Genomic DNA, 12,883 nt, shown 5'->3' with positions numbered 1-12,883 from the left:
CTCAGTAAAAACACAGTAATTGCTACTATCCGTATAGTGTATCAGAAATTTTATTCTTTCGTTTAGCGAGGCTAAGTCCTAAGTATTTATCGATTGACTGCGTTTCAGTCATAAACTGCGACTTACATTATAGACAAAGGTCGATATTCACCGTTATAGGCAAGACAATGTTTCGAGATCTCAGCTATATAAAGCATTCGCATGCTGCCACGTATTGTGAATGAGCGTTACAGCAGACCATTGATTGGGATGAGAAATGGATTAAGTGTTTTGTAAACAATAAACAACAATTATCTAGCTAATCTCGTAATCAGTAACGAATACAAGATTGGGCTATTTAATGTATTCGTTTGAGCTAGGCGCAATAGGTATCAATCCGTCCCAAGCCATCAATAATTCTTCAAAAACAAAACGGTAATATAATTCCAAAACCAGGCAGCTCCAATAAAAATGTCTAATAATCGTTTGGGGAAGTTTCATCTAATCTTTGCTCGATGTTGTTAATCCTGCTAAATGAAATCTCAAATAACGTTGTCGGCAGGATTCGAACCTGCGCGGGCAACGCCCAACAGATTTCGAGTCTGTCGCCTTAACCACTCGGCCACGACAACGGTGACCGGAGACTGAATTCAAATCAAATTGAAATCACCAACAAGTAGACATCTGAGGATCTGGCGAAGCAGCAAAAAAGTTTAATTTTCTCTGCTCACGTCGGTTACTATTCAAACTTTGATTACATTCCACGAGATGATTTCGGTATAATCGAAATTAGGTCAAGATTCAAATCATCAACACCTAATCTGGTGCACATGTGACGAGGTGGCCGAGTGGTTAAGGCGATGGACTGCTAATCCATTGTGCTCTGCACGCGTGGGTTCGAATCCCATCCTCGTCGTCCTGGGGATGTAGCTCAGTGGTAGAGCGCACGCTTTGCATGTGTGAGGCCCCGGGTTCAATCCCCGGCATCTCCATTTGAGAGTTGATAATTTTTTCGAAATAAAATCGTGTTAGCATTGCTGAAATATGTCGAGAGAAAACACTGAAGTAATTGAAATTCAAATCAGATTGTAATTACCAACAATTAGACATTTCAGGATCTGACGAAGGAACCAAAAAGTTCACTAATCTGATAAAAGTTCGCTAATTCATTGTGCTCTGCACACGTGGGTTCGAATCACATTCTCGTCGTGGTGCTAGAATGCCTATCCGATAACTTATTCTCTTATCTTTGATTTGAAATCATTATAGCTCAGTAAAATCACAGTAATTGCTACTATCTTTGTATAGTTCATAAGAAATTTTATCATTTCGTTTAGCGAGGCTAAGTCATAAGGATTTATCGATTGACTACGTTTTAGTCATAAACTGCCACTTACATTATAGACAAAGGTCGATATTCACCGTTATAGGCAAGACAATGATTCGAGATCTCAGCTATATAAAGCGTTCGCATGCTGCCACGTATTGTGAATGAGCGCTACAGCAGACCATTGATTGGGTTGAGAAATGGATTATGTTATTTGTAAACGACAATCAACAATTATCTAGCTAATCTCGTAATTGGTAATGAATACAAGATTGGGCTTTTCATTGTATTTGTTTGAGCTAGGCGCAATTGGTCTCAATCCGTTCCAAGCCATCAATGTGCCTCCAAAAACAAAACGGTATAATAATTCCAAAACCAGGCAGCTCCAATAAAAATATCTGATAATCGTTTGGGCAAGTTTTATCTAATCTTTGCTCGATGTTGTTAATCCTGCTAAATGAAATCTCAAATAACGTTGTCGGCAGGATTCGAACCTGCGCGGGCAACGCCCAACAGATTTCGAGTCTGTCGCCTTAACCACTCGGCCACGACAACGGTGACCGGAGACTGAATTCAAATCAAATTGAAATCACCAACAATTAGACATCTCAGGATCTGGCGAAGCAGCAAAAAAAGTTCAATTTTCTCTGCTCGCGTCGGTTACTATTCAAACTTTGATTACATTCCACGAGATGATTTCGGTATAATCGAAATTTGGTCAAGATTCAAATCATCAACATCTAATCTGGTGCACATGTGACAAGGTGGCCGAGTGGTTAAGGCGATGGACTGCTAATCCATTGTGCTCTGCACGCGTGGGTTCGAATCCCATCCTCGTCGTCCTGGGGATGTAGCTCAGTGGTAGAGCGCACGCTTCGCATGTGTGAGGCCCCGGGTTCAATCCCCGGCATCTCCATTTGAGAATTAATAATTTTTTCGAAATAAAATCGTGTTAGCATTGCTGAAATATGTCGAGAAAAAACTCTGAAGTAATTGAAATTCAAATCAGATTGTAATTACAAACAATTAGACATTTTAGGATCTGACGAAGGAACCAAAAAGTTCACTAATCAGATAAAGTTCGCTAATTCATTGTGCTCTGCACACGTGGGTTCGAATCACATTCTCGTCGTGGTGCTAGAATGCCTATCCGATAACTTATTCGCTTATCTTTGATTTGAAATCATTATAGCTCAGTAAAATCACAGTAATTGCTACTATCTTTGTATAGTGTATAAGAAATTTTATTCTTTCGTTTAGCGAGGCTAAGTCATAAGGATTTATCGATTGACTACGTTTTAGTCATAAACTGCCACTTACATTATAGACAAAGGTCGATATTCACCGTTGTAGGCAAGACAATGATTCGAGATCTCAGCTATATAAAGCGTTCGCATGCTGCCAAGTATTATGAATGAGCGTTACAGCAGACCCTTGATTGGGATGAGAAATGGATTAAGTGTTTTGTAAACAATAAACAACAATTATCTAGCTAATCTCGTAATCAGTAACGAATACAAGATTGGGCAGGCAGCTTCAATAAAAATATCCGATAATCGTTTGGGCAAGTTTTATCTAATCTTTGCTCAGATTTCGAGTCTGTCGCCTTAACCACTCGGCCACGACAACGGTGACCGGAGACTGAATTCAAATCAAATTGAAATCACCAACAAATAGACATCTCAGGATCTGGCGAAGCAGCAAAAAAGTTCAATTTTCTCTGCTCACGTCGGTTACTATTCAAACTTTGATTACATTCCACGAGATGATTTCGGTATAATCGAAATTAGGTCAAGATTCAAATCATCAACACCTAATCTGGTGCACATGTGACGAGGTGGCCGAGTGGTTAAGGCGATGGACTGCTAATCCATTGTGCTCTGCACGCGTGGGTTCGAATCCCATCCTCGTCGTCCTGGTGATGTTGCTCAGTGGTAGAGCGCACGCTTCGCGTGTGTGAGTCCCCGGGTTCAATCCCCGACATCTCCATTTGAGAATTAGTAATTTTTCGAAATAAAATCGTGTTAGCATTGCTGAAATATGTCGAGAGAAAACTCTGAAGTAATTGAAATTCAAATCAGATTGTAATTACCAACAATTAGACATTTTAGGATCTGACGAAGGAACCAAAAAATTCACTAATCTGATAAAAGTTTGTTAATTCATTGTGCTCTGCACACGTGAGTTCGAATCACATCCTAGTCGTGGTGCTAGAATGCCTATTCGATAACTTATTCTCTTATCTTTGATTTGAAATCATTATAGCTCAGTAAAAACACAGTAATTGCTACTATCCGTATAGTGTATAAGAAATTTTATTCTTTCGTTTAGCGAGGCTAAGTCATAAGTATTTATCGATTGACTGCGTTTCAGTCATAAACTGCGACTTAAATTATAGACAAAGGTCGATATTCACCGTTATAGGCAAGACAATGATTCGAGATCTCAGCTATATAAAGCGTTCGCATGCTGCCACGTATTGTGAATGAGCGTTACAGCAGACCATTGATTGGGATGAGAAATGGATTAAGTGTTTTGTAAACAATAAACAACAATTATCTAGCTAATCTCGTAATCAGTAACGAATACAAGATTGGGCTTTTTAATGTATTCGTTGAGCTAGACGCAATAGCTATCAATCCGTCCCAAGCCATCAATAATTCTTCAAAAACAAAACGGTAATATAATTCCAAAACCAGGCAGCTCCAATAAAAATATCTAATAATCGATTGGGCAAGTTTCATTTAATCTTTGCCCGATGTTGTTAATCCTTCTAAGTGAAATCTCAAATAACGTTGTCGGCAGGATTCGAACCTGCGCGGGCAACGCCCAACAGATTTCGAGTCTGTCGCCTCAACCACTCGGCCACGACAACGGTGACCGGAGACTGAATTCAAATCAAATTGAAATCACCAACAAGTAGACATCTGAGGATCTGGCGAAGCAGCAAAAAAGTTCAATTTTCTCTGCTCACGTCGGTTACTATTCAAACTTTGATTACATTCCACGAGATGATTTCGGTATAATCGAAATTAGGTCAAGATTCAAATCATCAACACCTAATCTGGTGCGCATGTGACGAGGTGGCCGAGTGGTTAAGGCGATGGACTGCTAATCCATTGTGCTCTGCACGCGTGGGTTCGAATCCCATCCTCGTCGTCCTGGGGATGTAGCTCAGTGGTAGAGCGCACGCTTTGCGTGTGTGAGGCCCCGGGTTCAATCCCCGGCATCTCCATTTGAGAATTAATAATTTTTCGAAATAAAATCGTGTTAGCATTGCTGAAATATGTCGAGAGAAAACTCTGAAGTAATTGAAATTCAAATCAGATTGTAATTACCAACAATTAGACATTTTAGGATCTGACGAAGGAACCAAAAAGTTCACTAATCTGATAAAAGTTCGCTAATTCATTGTGCTCTGCACACGTGGGTTCGAATCACATTCTCGTCGTGGTGCTAGAATGCCTATTCGATAACTTATTCTCTTATCTTTGATTTGAAATCATTATAGCTCAGTAAAAACACAGTAATTGCTACTATCCGTATAGTGTATAAGAAATTTTATTCTTTCGTTTAGCGAGGCTAAGTCATAAGTATTTATCGATTGACAGCGTTTTAGTCATAAACTGCCACTTACATTATAGACAAAGGTCGATATTCACCGTTATAGGCAAGCCAATGATTCGAGATCTCAGCTATATAAAGCGTTCGCATGCTGCCACGTATTGTGAATGAGCGTTACAGCAGACCATTGATTGGGATGAGAAATGGATTATGTTTTTTGTAAACGACAAACAACAATTATCTAGCTAATCTCGTAATCGGTAACGAATACAAGATTGGTTTTTTTATTGTATTTGTTTTAGCTAGGCGCAATTGGTCTCAATCCGTTCCAAGCCATCAATGTGCCTCCAAAAACAAAACAGTATGATATTTCCAAAATCAGGCAGCTTCAATAAAAATATCCGATAATCGTTTGGGCAAGTTTTATCTAAACTTTGCTCAATGTTGTAATGCTGCTAAATGAAATCTCAAATAACGTTGTCGGCAGGGTTCAAACCTGCGCGGGCAACGCCCAACAGATTTCGAGTCTGTCGCCTTAACCACTCGGCCACGACAACGGTGTCCGGAGAGTAAATTCAAATCAAATTGAAATCACCAACAAATAGACATCTCAGGATCTGGCGAAGCAGCAAAAAAGTTCAATTTTCTCTGCTCACGTCGGTTACTATTCAAACTTTGATTACATTCCACGAGATGATTTCGGTATAATCGAAATTAGGTCAAGATTCAAATCATCAACACCTAATCTGGTGCACATGTGACGAGGTGGCCGAGTGGTTAAGGCGACGGACTGCTGATCCATTGTGCTCTGCACGCGTGGGTTCGAATTCCGTCCTCGTCGTCCTGGGGATGTAGCTCAGTGGTAGAGCGCATGCTTTGTATGTGTGAGGCCTCGGGTTCAATCCCCGGCATCTCCACTTCAGAATTGATAATTTTTTCAAAATAAAATCGTGTTAGCATTGCTGAAATATGTCGAGAGAAAACTCTGAAGTAATTGAAATTCAAATCAGATTGTAATTACCAACAATTAGACATTTTAGGATCTGACGAAGGAACCAAAAAGTTCACTAATCTGATAAAAGTTCGCTAATTCATTGTGCTCTGCACACGTGGGTTCGAATCCCATTCTCGTCGTGGTGCTAGAATGCCTATCCGATAACTTATTCTCTTATCTTTGATTTGAAATCATTATAGCTCAGTAAAAACACAGTAATTGCTACTACTCGTACAGTGTATATGAAATTTTATTTTTTCGTTTAGCGAGGCTAAGTCATAAGGCTTTATCGATTGACGGCGTTTCAGTCATAAAGTGCCACTTACATTATAGACAAAGGTCGATATTCACCGTTATAGGCAAGACAATGATTCGAGATCTCAGCTATATAAAGCGTTCGCATGCTGCCTCGTATTGTGAATGAGCGTTACAGCAGACAATTGATTGGGATGAGAAATGGATTATGTTTTTTTGTAAACGACAAACAACAATTATCTAGCTAATCTCGTAATTTGTAACGAATACAAGAATGGGCTTTTCATTGTATTTGTTTGAGCTAGGCGCAATTGGTCTCAATCCGTTCCAAGCCATAAATGTGCCTCCAAAAACAAAACGGTATAATAATTCCAAAACCAGGCAGCTCCAATAAAAATATCTGATAATCGTTTGGACAAGTTTTATCTAATCTTTGCTCGATGTTGTTAATCCTGCTAAATGAAATCACAAATACCGTTGTCGGCAGGATTCGAACCTGCGCGGGCAACGCCCAACTGATTTCGAGTCTGTCGCCTTAACCACTCGGCCACGACAACGGTGACCTGAGACTGAATTCAAATCAAATTGAAATCACCAACAATTAGACATCTCAGGATCTGGCGAAGCAGCAAAAAATTTCAATTTTCTCTGCTCACGTCGGTTACTATTCAAACTTTGATTACATTCCACGAGATGATTTCGGTATAATCGAAATTAGGTCAAGATTCAAATCATCAACACCTAATGTGGTGCACATGTGACGAGGTGGCCGAGTGGTTAAGGCAATGGACTGCTAATCCATTGTGCTCTGCACGCGTGGTTTCGAATCCCATCCTCGTCGTCCTGGGGATGTAGCTCAGTGGTAGAGCGCATGCTTCGCATGTGTGAGGCCTCGGGTTCAATCCCCGCCATCTCCACTTCAGAGTTGATAATTTTTTCGAAATAAAATCGTGTTAGCATTGCTGAAATATGTCGAGAGAAAACTCTGAAGTAATTGAAATTCAAATCAGATTGTAATTACCAACAATTAGACATTTTAGGATCTGACGAAGGAACCAAAAAGTTCACTAATCAGATAAAAGTTTGTTAATTCATTGTGCTCTGCACACGTGAGTTCGAATCACATCCTCGTCGTGGTGCTAGAATGCCTATCCGATAACTTATTCTCTTATCTTTGATTTGAAATCATTATAGCTCAGTAAAATCACAGTAATTGCTACTATCTTTGTATAGTGTATAAGAAATTTTATTCTTTCGTTTAGCGAGGCTAAGTCATAAGGATTTATCGATTGACTACGTTTTAGTCATAAACTGCCACTTACATTATAGACAAAGGTCGATATTCACCGTTATAGGCGAGACAATGATTCGAGATTTCAGCTATATAAAGCGTTCGCATGCTGCCACGTATTGTGAATGAGCATTACAGCAGACCATTGATTGGGATGAGAAATGGATTAAGTGTTTTGTAAACAATAAACAACAATTATCTAGCTAATCTCGTAATCAGTAACAAATACAAGATTGGGCTATTTAATGTATTCGTTTGAGCTTAGCGCAATATGTATCAATCCGTCCCAAGCCATCAATAAGTCTTCAAAAACAAAACGGTATGATATTTCCAAAATCAGGCAGCTTCAATAAAAATATCCGATAATCGTTTGGGCAAGTTTTATCTAATCTTTGCTCGATGTTGTTAATCCTGCTAAATGAAATCTCAAATACCGTTGTCGGCAGGATTCGAACCTGCGCGGGCAACGCCCAACAGATTTCGAGTCTGTCGCCTTAAATCTTTGAACTCTGACGGCTCTGAGCGAAGTTACTCGCTCACCCTGAAGGTTCGCGGCGCCGTATTGGTAGAACAATAAAATAAGTCTAAATACTGGCTATTTGGCATGCTTGTAACTTTTTACCAATTATAGGTAGCACGTTGTGAGACATTTCAATCGAAAGGAAATTTTATCGTGCATTCAGAATGTATTTTCCATTTTAAAATACATTTTGTCAAAATTAATAAAATTGACCTCAATCTAACAGTCATTTTTCCGCATGTATGTGAGTTTTGGATTGAAATTTTGTTAGTTTGGTACAAAATATACTGCCAATATTTGATGTTCATAAAGAGTTTTTTATAAGCTTTTTGTTGATATTCGAATTACTATTGTGGCTGCCATATAACCAATTTTATATTTAAATATTTAATTGTGTAACATTGTATCGGGTGAACAACATCGATAAGCGGCCATGACGCACTGATTACGCAGCTACGCAAACGCCGATCACGTGACTACCGTCATGAAGATGTTGATAAGTACTTTCGAAACGTATTGCGTGGCAAAATGCGCAAGATAACTTTCACGACGACGACTTAAGTTTTATCTAATCTTTGCTCGATGTTGTTAATCCTGCTAAATGAAATCTCAAATACCGTTGTCGGCAGGATTCGAACCTGCGCGGGCAACGCCCAACAGATTTCGAGTCTGTCGCCTTAAATCTTTGAACTCTGACGGCTCTGAGCGAAGTTACTCGCTCACCCTGAAGGTTCGCGGCGCCGTATTGGTAGAACAATAAAATAAGTCTAAATACTGGCTATTTGGCATGCTTGTAACTTTTTACCAATTATAGGTAGCACGTTGTGAGACATTTCAATCGAAAGGAAATTTTATCGTGCATTCAGAATGTATTTTCCATTTTAAAATACATTTTGTCAAAATTAATAAAATTGACCTCAATCTAACAGTCATTTTTCCGCATGTATGTGAGTTTTGGATTGAAATTTTGTTAGTTTGGTACAAAATATACTGCCAATATTTGATGTTCATAAAGAGTTTTTTATAAGCTTTTTGTTGATATTCGAATTACTATTGTGGCTGCCATATAACCAATTTTATATTTAAATATTTAATTGTGTAACATTGTATCGGGTGAACAACATCGATAAGCGGCCATGACGCACTGATTACGCAGCTACGCAAACGCCGATCACGTGACTACCGTCATGAAGATGTTGATAAGTACTTTCGAAACGTATTGCGTGGCAAAATGCGCAAGATAACTTTCACGACGACGTTCTCAGCGGGACATCGGTCGCCGAGTTTCGATATGATATTAACCCTGTATGGATTGAAGTACCGACGTCGAGTAATGCGTGCAGTATTAGCGAAGTGAAGTTAATATCGTCATATAAAATTTCACGTGGAAAATCATTTATTCGCCCATGAGTATTTGTTCAAATATCAACCAAAATAAGTACTTGCCTGCTCTGCAGATCAAAATATCTGATTTTAAGAATGTTAGGCGAAGCAAGTGGATGGAATAATATCTGAGAGCACTAATAATGCAGAAAGAGCAACTCTTATTCCAACAAGATCATATGCGTCGCCAGAACTAGATACCCCACCGCAAAACGCCAGTTCTAATAATAGATGCGTCGTATGCAGCAAAATTTACATTATTGCCAAAAAAACAATCCAGCTGCTAAAGACAAAGCGTTGCTGAAACGATGCGAGACAGTATATAAGTACAAATACTGTAATGAGTACCTATGTATAGGTAACGAAACCAACAACCATTGGTATAACTGGCACAACAAAGTGCAATATTGGATTTAGTCTGCCTAATATTTTCATGTTCTTCATTGTTCCGGGCACAACAAAGTGCAATATTCAATTTAAAATTTTTAGCAAGCAGTCTTTTATGTACATACATTTTTCATGGTCTTTATTGTTCCGTTATCCGCTAATAAAATCACAATCTTGTTCATATTGCGTATACGTAACCACAACTTAATGGGGCTTGAGCGGGCAGTCAAAGTCAAAGCGTAGTGCGAATTTTGAATGCGTAGCATCGGGTTAATTAATTACTTCCTGCGGACATTTAAATAATAACATCTCGACGTAACATTATTGCGGATATCGTCACGTTTAGTTGCATTTGCGTAATATGCGTAAAGTTGTGCGTGACGAGACGTTGCCTCTCTTCAAAGAGAACATCAATTTGACGCAGCGTCGCTGTTAAATCTACAGATAATCGAATATATTTGGTCATAAAATTTGAATGGCTCATCGTAAAATCGTTTTGGATACGTATATAAAAAGCTATTCAAATTCTCCACATATATTGCCGATTGAATATGTGGCTATTTAGGCAAGAAGTCGAAATTCTTTATATTAAATATTTGTTATCATACAATAATTTCATACGCACTTTCAAATTGCCAATTTTACTGAAACATCGTATATTAGAGCACCGATCATCACAATATAATTAGTCCCAATAACAAGCTTTCATGCAATATAAAATTTATTTAAATACTCATTGTGGTTCTTGAGATACGAGATCATAAAGTTGATTCCCTCCGACACGAAAAACAAGCCGGTAAACCGGCTTGCCGGGGCACAGAGCGTACTCAAACAAGCCGGTAAACCGGCTTGCCGGGTTCAAGCGGTTAACCACTCGGCCACGACAACGGTGACCGGAGACTGAATTCAAATCAAATTGAAATCACCAACAATTAGACATCTCAGGATCTGGCGAAGCAGCAAAGCAGCAAAAAAGTTCAATTTTCTCTGCTCGCGTCGATTACTATTCAAACTTTGATTACATTCCACGAGATGATTTCGGTATAATCGAAATTAGGTCAAGATTCAAATCATCAACACCTAATCTGGTGCACATGTGACGAGGTGGCCGAGTGGTTAAGGCGATGGACTGCTAATACATTGTGCTCTGCACGCGTGGGTACGAATCCCATCCTCGTCGTCCTGGGGATGTAGCTCAGTGGTAGAGCGCACGCTTTGCATGTGTGAGGCTCCGGGTTTAATCCCCGGCATCTCCATTTGAGAGTTGATAATTTTTTCGAAATGAAATCGTGTTAGCCTTGCTGAAATATGTCGAGAGAAAACACTGAAGTAATTGAAATTCAAATCAGATTGTAATTACCAACAATTAGACATTGCAGGATCTGACGAAGGAACCAAAAAGTTCACTAATCAGATAAAAGTTCGCTAATTCATTGTGCTCTGCACACGTGGGTTCGAATCACATCCTCGTCGTGGTGCTAGAATGCCTATCCGATAACTTATTCTCTTATCTTTGATTTGAAATCATTATAGCTCAGTAAAATCACAGTAATTGCTACTATCTTTGTATAGAGTATAAGAAATTTTATTCTTTCGTTTAGCGAGGATAAGTCATAAGGATTTATCGATTGACTACGTTTTAGTCATAAACTGCCACTTACATTATAGACAAAGGTCGATATTCACCGTTATAGGCAAGACAATGATTCGAGATCTCAGCTATATAAAGCGTTCGCATGCTGCCACGTATTGTGAATGAGTGTTACAGCAGACCATTGATTGGGATGAGAAATGGATTAAGTGTTTTGTAAACAATAAACAACAATTATCTAGCTAATCTCGTAATCAGTAACGAATACAAGATTGGGCTATTTAATGTATTCGTTTGAGCTTGGCGTAATAGGTATCAATCCGTTCCAAGCCATCAATGTGCCTCCAAAAACAAAACGGTATATTAATTCCAAAACAAGGCAGCTCCAATAAAAATATCTGATAATCGTTTGGGCAAGTTTTATCTAATCTTTGCTCGATGTTGTTAATCCTGCTAAATGAAATCTCAAATACCGTTGTCGGCAGGATTCGAACCTGCGCGGGCAACGCCCAACAGATTTCGAGTCTGTCGCCTTAACCACTCGGCCACGACAACGGTGACCGGAGACTGAATTCAAATCAAATTGAAATCACCAACAATTAGCCATCTCAGGATCTGGCGAAGCAGCAAAAAAGTTCAATTTTCTCTGCTCGCGTCGGTTACTATTCAAACTTTGATTACATTCAACGAGATGATTTCGGTATAATCGAAATTAGGTCAAGATTCAAATCATCAACACCTAATCTGGTGCACATGTGACGAGGTGGCCGAGTGGTTAAGGCGATGGACTGCTAATCCATTGTGGCGCCGGGTTCAATCCCCGGCATCTCCATTTGAGAATTAATAATTTTTTCGAAATAAAATCATGTTAGCATTGCTGAAATATGTCAAGAGAAAACTCTGAAGTAATTGAAATTCAAATCAGATTGTAATTACCAACAATTAGACATTTTAGGATCTGACGAAGGAACCAAAAAGTTCACTAATCAGATAAAAGTTTGTTAATTCATTGTGCTCTGCACACGTGAGTTCGAATCACATCCTCGTCGTGGTGCTAGAATGCCTATTCGATAACTTATTCTCTTATCTTTGATTTGAAATCATTATAGCTCAGTAAAAACACAGTAATTGCTACTACCCGTATAGTGTATAAGAAATTTTATTCTTTCGTTCAGCGAGGCTAAGTCATAAGTATTTATCGATTGACTGCGTTTCAGTCATAAACTGCGACTTACATTAAAGACAAAGGTCGATATTCACCGTTATAGGAAAGACAATGATTCGAGATCTCAGCTATATAAAGCGTTCGCATGCTGCCACGTATTGTGAATGAGCGTTACAGCAGACCATTGATTGGGATGAGAAATGGATTAAGTGTTTTGTAAACAATAAACAACAATTATCTAGCTAATCTCGTAATCAGTAACGAATACAAGATTGGGCTTTTTATTGTATTTGTTTGAGCTAGGCGCAATTGGTCTCAATCCGTTCCAAGCCATCAATGTGCCTCCAAAAACAAAACGGTATATTAATTCCAAAACAAGGCAGCTCCAATAAAAATATCTGATAATCGTTTGGGCAAGTTTTATCTA

General features: G+C 38.9%; 20 non-coding genes across 20 annotated transcripts; 14 read left to right on the top strand and 6 right to left on the bottom strand.

The window, feature by feature from the left end:
• Positions 1 to 529: 529 nt before the first annotated feature.
• Positions 530 to 611, bottom strand: Trnas-cga (transfer RNA serine (anticodon CGA)). The gene has a single exon. It is a non-coding gene; the product is annotated as a tRNA-Ser (tRNA).
• A 202-nt stretch (positions 612 to 813) lies between these two features.
• Trnas-gcu (transfer RNA serine (anticodon GCU)) lies at positions 814 to 895 on the top strand. Its single transcript has one exon. It is a non-coding gene; the product is annotated as a tRNA-Ser (tRNA).
• A 4-nt stretch (positions 896 to 899) lies between these two features.
• Positions 900 to 971, top strand: Trnaa-ugc (transfer RNA alanine (anticodon UGC)). Its single transcript has one exon. It is a non-coding gene; the product is annotated as a tRNA-Ala (tRNA).
• Positions 972 to 1,779: 808 nt separating this feature from the next.
• Positions 1,780 to 1,861, bottom strand: Trnas-cga (transfer RNA serine (anticodon CGA)). Its single transcript has one exon. It is a non-coding gene; the product is annotated as a tRNA-Ser (tRNA).
• Positions 1,862 to 2,064: 203 nt separating this feature from the next.
• On the top strand, positions 2,065 to 2,146 carry Trnas-gcu (transfer RNA serine (anticodon GCU)). Its single transcript has one exon. It is a non-coding gene; the product is annotated as a tRNA-Ser (tRNA).
• Positions 2,147 to 2,150: 4 nt separating this feature from the next.
• On the top strand, positions 2,151 to 2,222 carry Trnaa-cgc (transfer RNA alanine (anticodon CGC)). The gene has a single exon. It is a non-coding gene; the product is annotated as a tRNA-Ala (tRNA).
• Positions 2,223 to 3,137: 915 nt separating this feature from the next.
• Positions 3,138 to 3,219, top strand: Trnas-gcu (transfer RNA serine (anticodon GCU)). The gene has a single exon. It is a non-coding gene; the product is annotated as a tRNA-Ser (tRNA).
• Positions 3,220 to 4,099: 880 nt separating this feature from the next.
• On the bottom strand, positions 4,100 to 4,181 carry Trnas-cga (transfer RNA serine (anticodon CGA)). Its single transcript has one exon. It is a non-coding gene; the product is annotated as a tRNA-Ser (tRNA).
• A 202-nt stretch (positions 4,182 to 4,383) lies between these two features.
• Positions 4,384 to 4,465, top strand: Trnas-gcu (transfer RNA serine (anticodon GCU)). Its single transcript has one exon. It is a non-coding gene; the product is annotated as a tRNA-Ser (tRNA).
• Positions 4,466 to 4,469: 4 nt separating this feature from the next.
• Trnaa-ugc (transfer RNA alanine (anticodon UGC)) lies at positions 4,470 to 4,541 on the top strand. Its single transcript has one exon. It is a non-coding gene; the product is annotated as a tRNA-Ala (tRNA).
• An 804-nt stretch (positions 4,542 to 5,345) lies between these two features.
• On the bottom strand, positions 5,346 to 5,427 carry Trnas-cga (transfer RNA serine (anticodon CGA)). Its single transcript has one exon. It is a non-coding gene; the product is annotated as a tRNA-Ser (tRNA).
• Positions 5,428 to 5,629: 202 nt separating this feature from the next.
• On the top strand, positions 5,630 to 5,711 carry Trnas-gcu (transfer RNA serine (anticodon GCU)). Its single transcript has one exon. It is a non-coding gene; the product is annotated as a tRNA-Ser (tRNA).
• Positions 5,712 to 5,715: 4 nt separating this feature from the next.
• Positions 5,716 to 5,787, top strand: Trnat-ugu (transfer RNA threonine (anticodon UGU)). The gene has a single exon. It is a non-coding gene; the product is annotated as a tRNA-Thr (tRNA).
• An 807-nt stretch (positions 5,788 to 6,594) lies between these two features.
• Trnas-cga (transfer RNA serine (anticodon CGA)) lies at positions 6,595 to 6,676 on the bottom strand. The gene has a single exon. It is a non-coding gene; the product is annotated as a tRNA-Ser (tRNA).
• Positions 6,677 to 6,878: 202 nt separating this feature from the next.
• Positions 6,879 to 6,960, top strand: Trnas-gcu (transfer RNA serine (anticodon GCU)). Its single transcript has one exon. It is a non-coding gene; the product is annotated as a tRNA-Ser (tRNA).
• A 4-nt stretch (positions 6,961 to 6,964) lies between these two features.
• On the top strand, positions 6,965 to 7,036 carry Trnaa-cgc (transfer RNA alanine (anticodon CGC)). Its single transcript has one exon. It is a non-coding gene; the product is annotated as a tRNA-Ala (tRNA).
• Positions 7,037 to 10,798: 3,762 nt separating this feature from the next.
• Trnas-gcu (transfer RNA serine (anticodon GCU)) lies at positions 10,799 to 10,880 on the top strand. The gene has a single exon. It is a non-coding gene; the product is annotated as a tRNA-Ser (tRNA).
• A 4-nt stretch (positions 10,881 to 10,884) lies between these two features.
• On the top strand, positions 10,885 to 10,956 carry Trnaa-ugc (transfer RNA alanine (anticodon UGC)). Its single transcript has one exon. It is a non-coding gene; the product is annotated as a tRNA-Ala (tRNA).
• Positions 10,957 to 11,764: 808 nt separating this feature from the next.
• Positions 11,765 to 11,846, bottom strand: Trnas-cga (transfer RNA serine (anticodon CGA)). The gene has a single exon. It is a non-coding gene; the product is annotated as a tRNA-Ser (tRNA).
• Positions 11,847 to 12,051: 205 nt separating this feature from the next.
• Positions 12,052 to 12,123, top strand: Trnas-gcu (transfer RNA serine (anticodon GCU)). The gene has a single exon. It is a non-coding gene; the product is annotated as a tRNA-Ser (tRNA).
• Positions 12,124 to 12,883: the final 760 nt, after the last annotated feature.

Source organism: Styela clava, chromosome 8, assembly GCF_964204865.1.
Source record: "Styela clava chromosome 8, kaStyClav1.hap1.2, whole genome shotgun sequence".
NCBI classification, from domain to species: domain Eukaryota; kingdom Metazoa; phylum Chordata; class Ascidiacea; order Stolidobranchia; family Styelidae; genus Styela; species Styela clava.
Note: the sequence above shows the minus strand (reverse complement) of the source record. Positions and strands in the feature narration are given on the sequence as shown.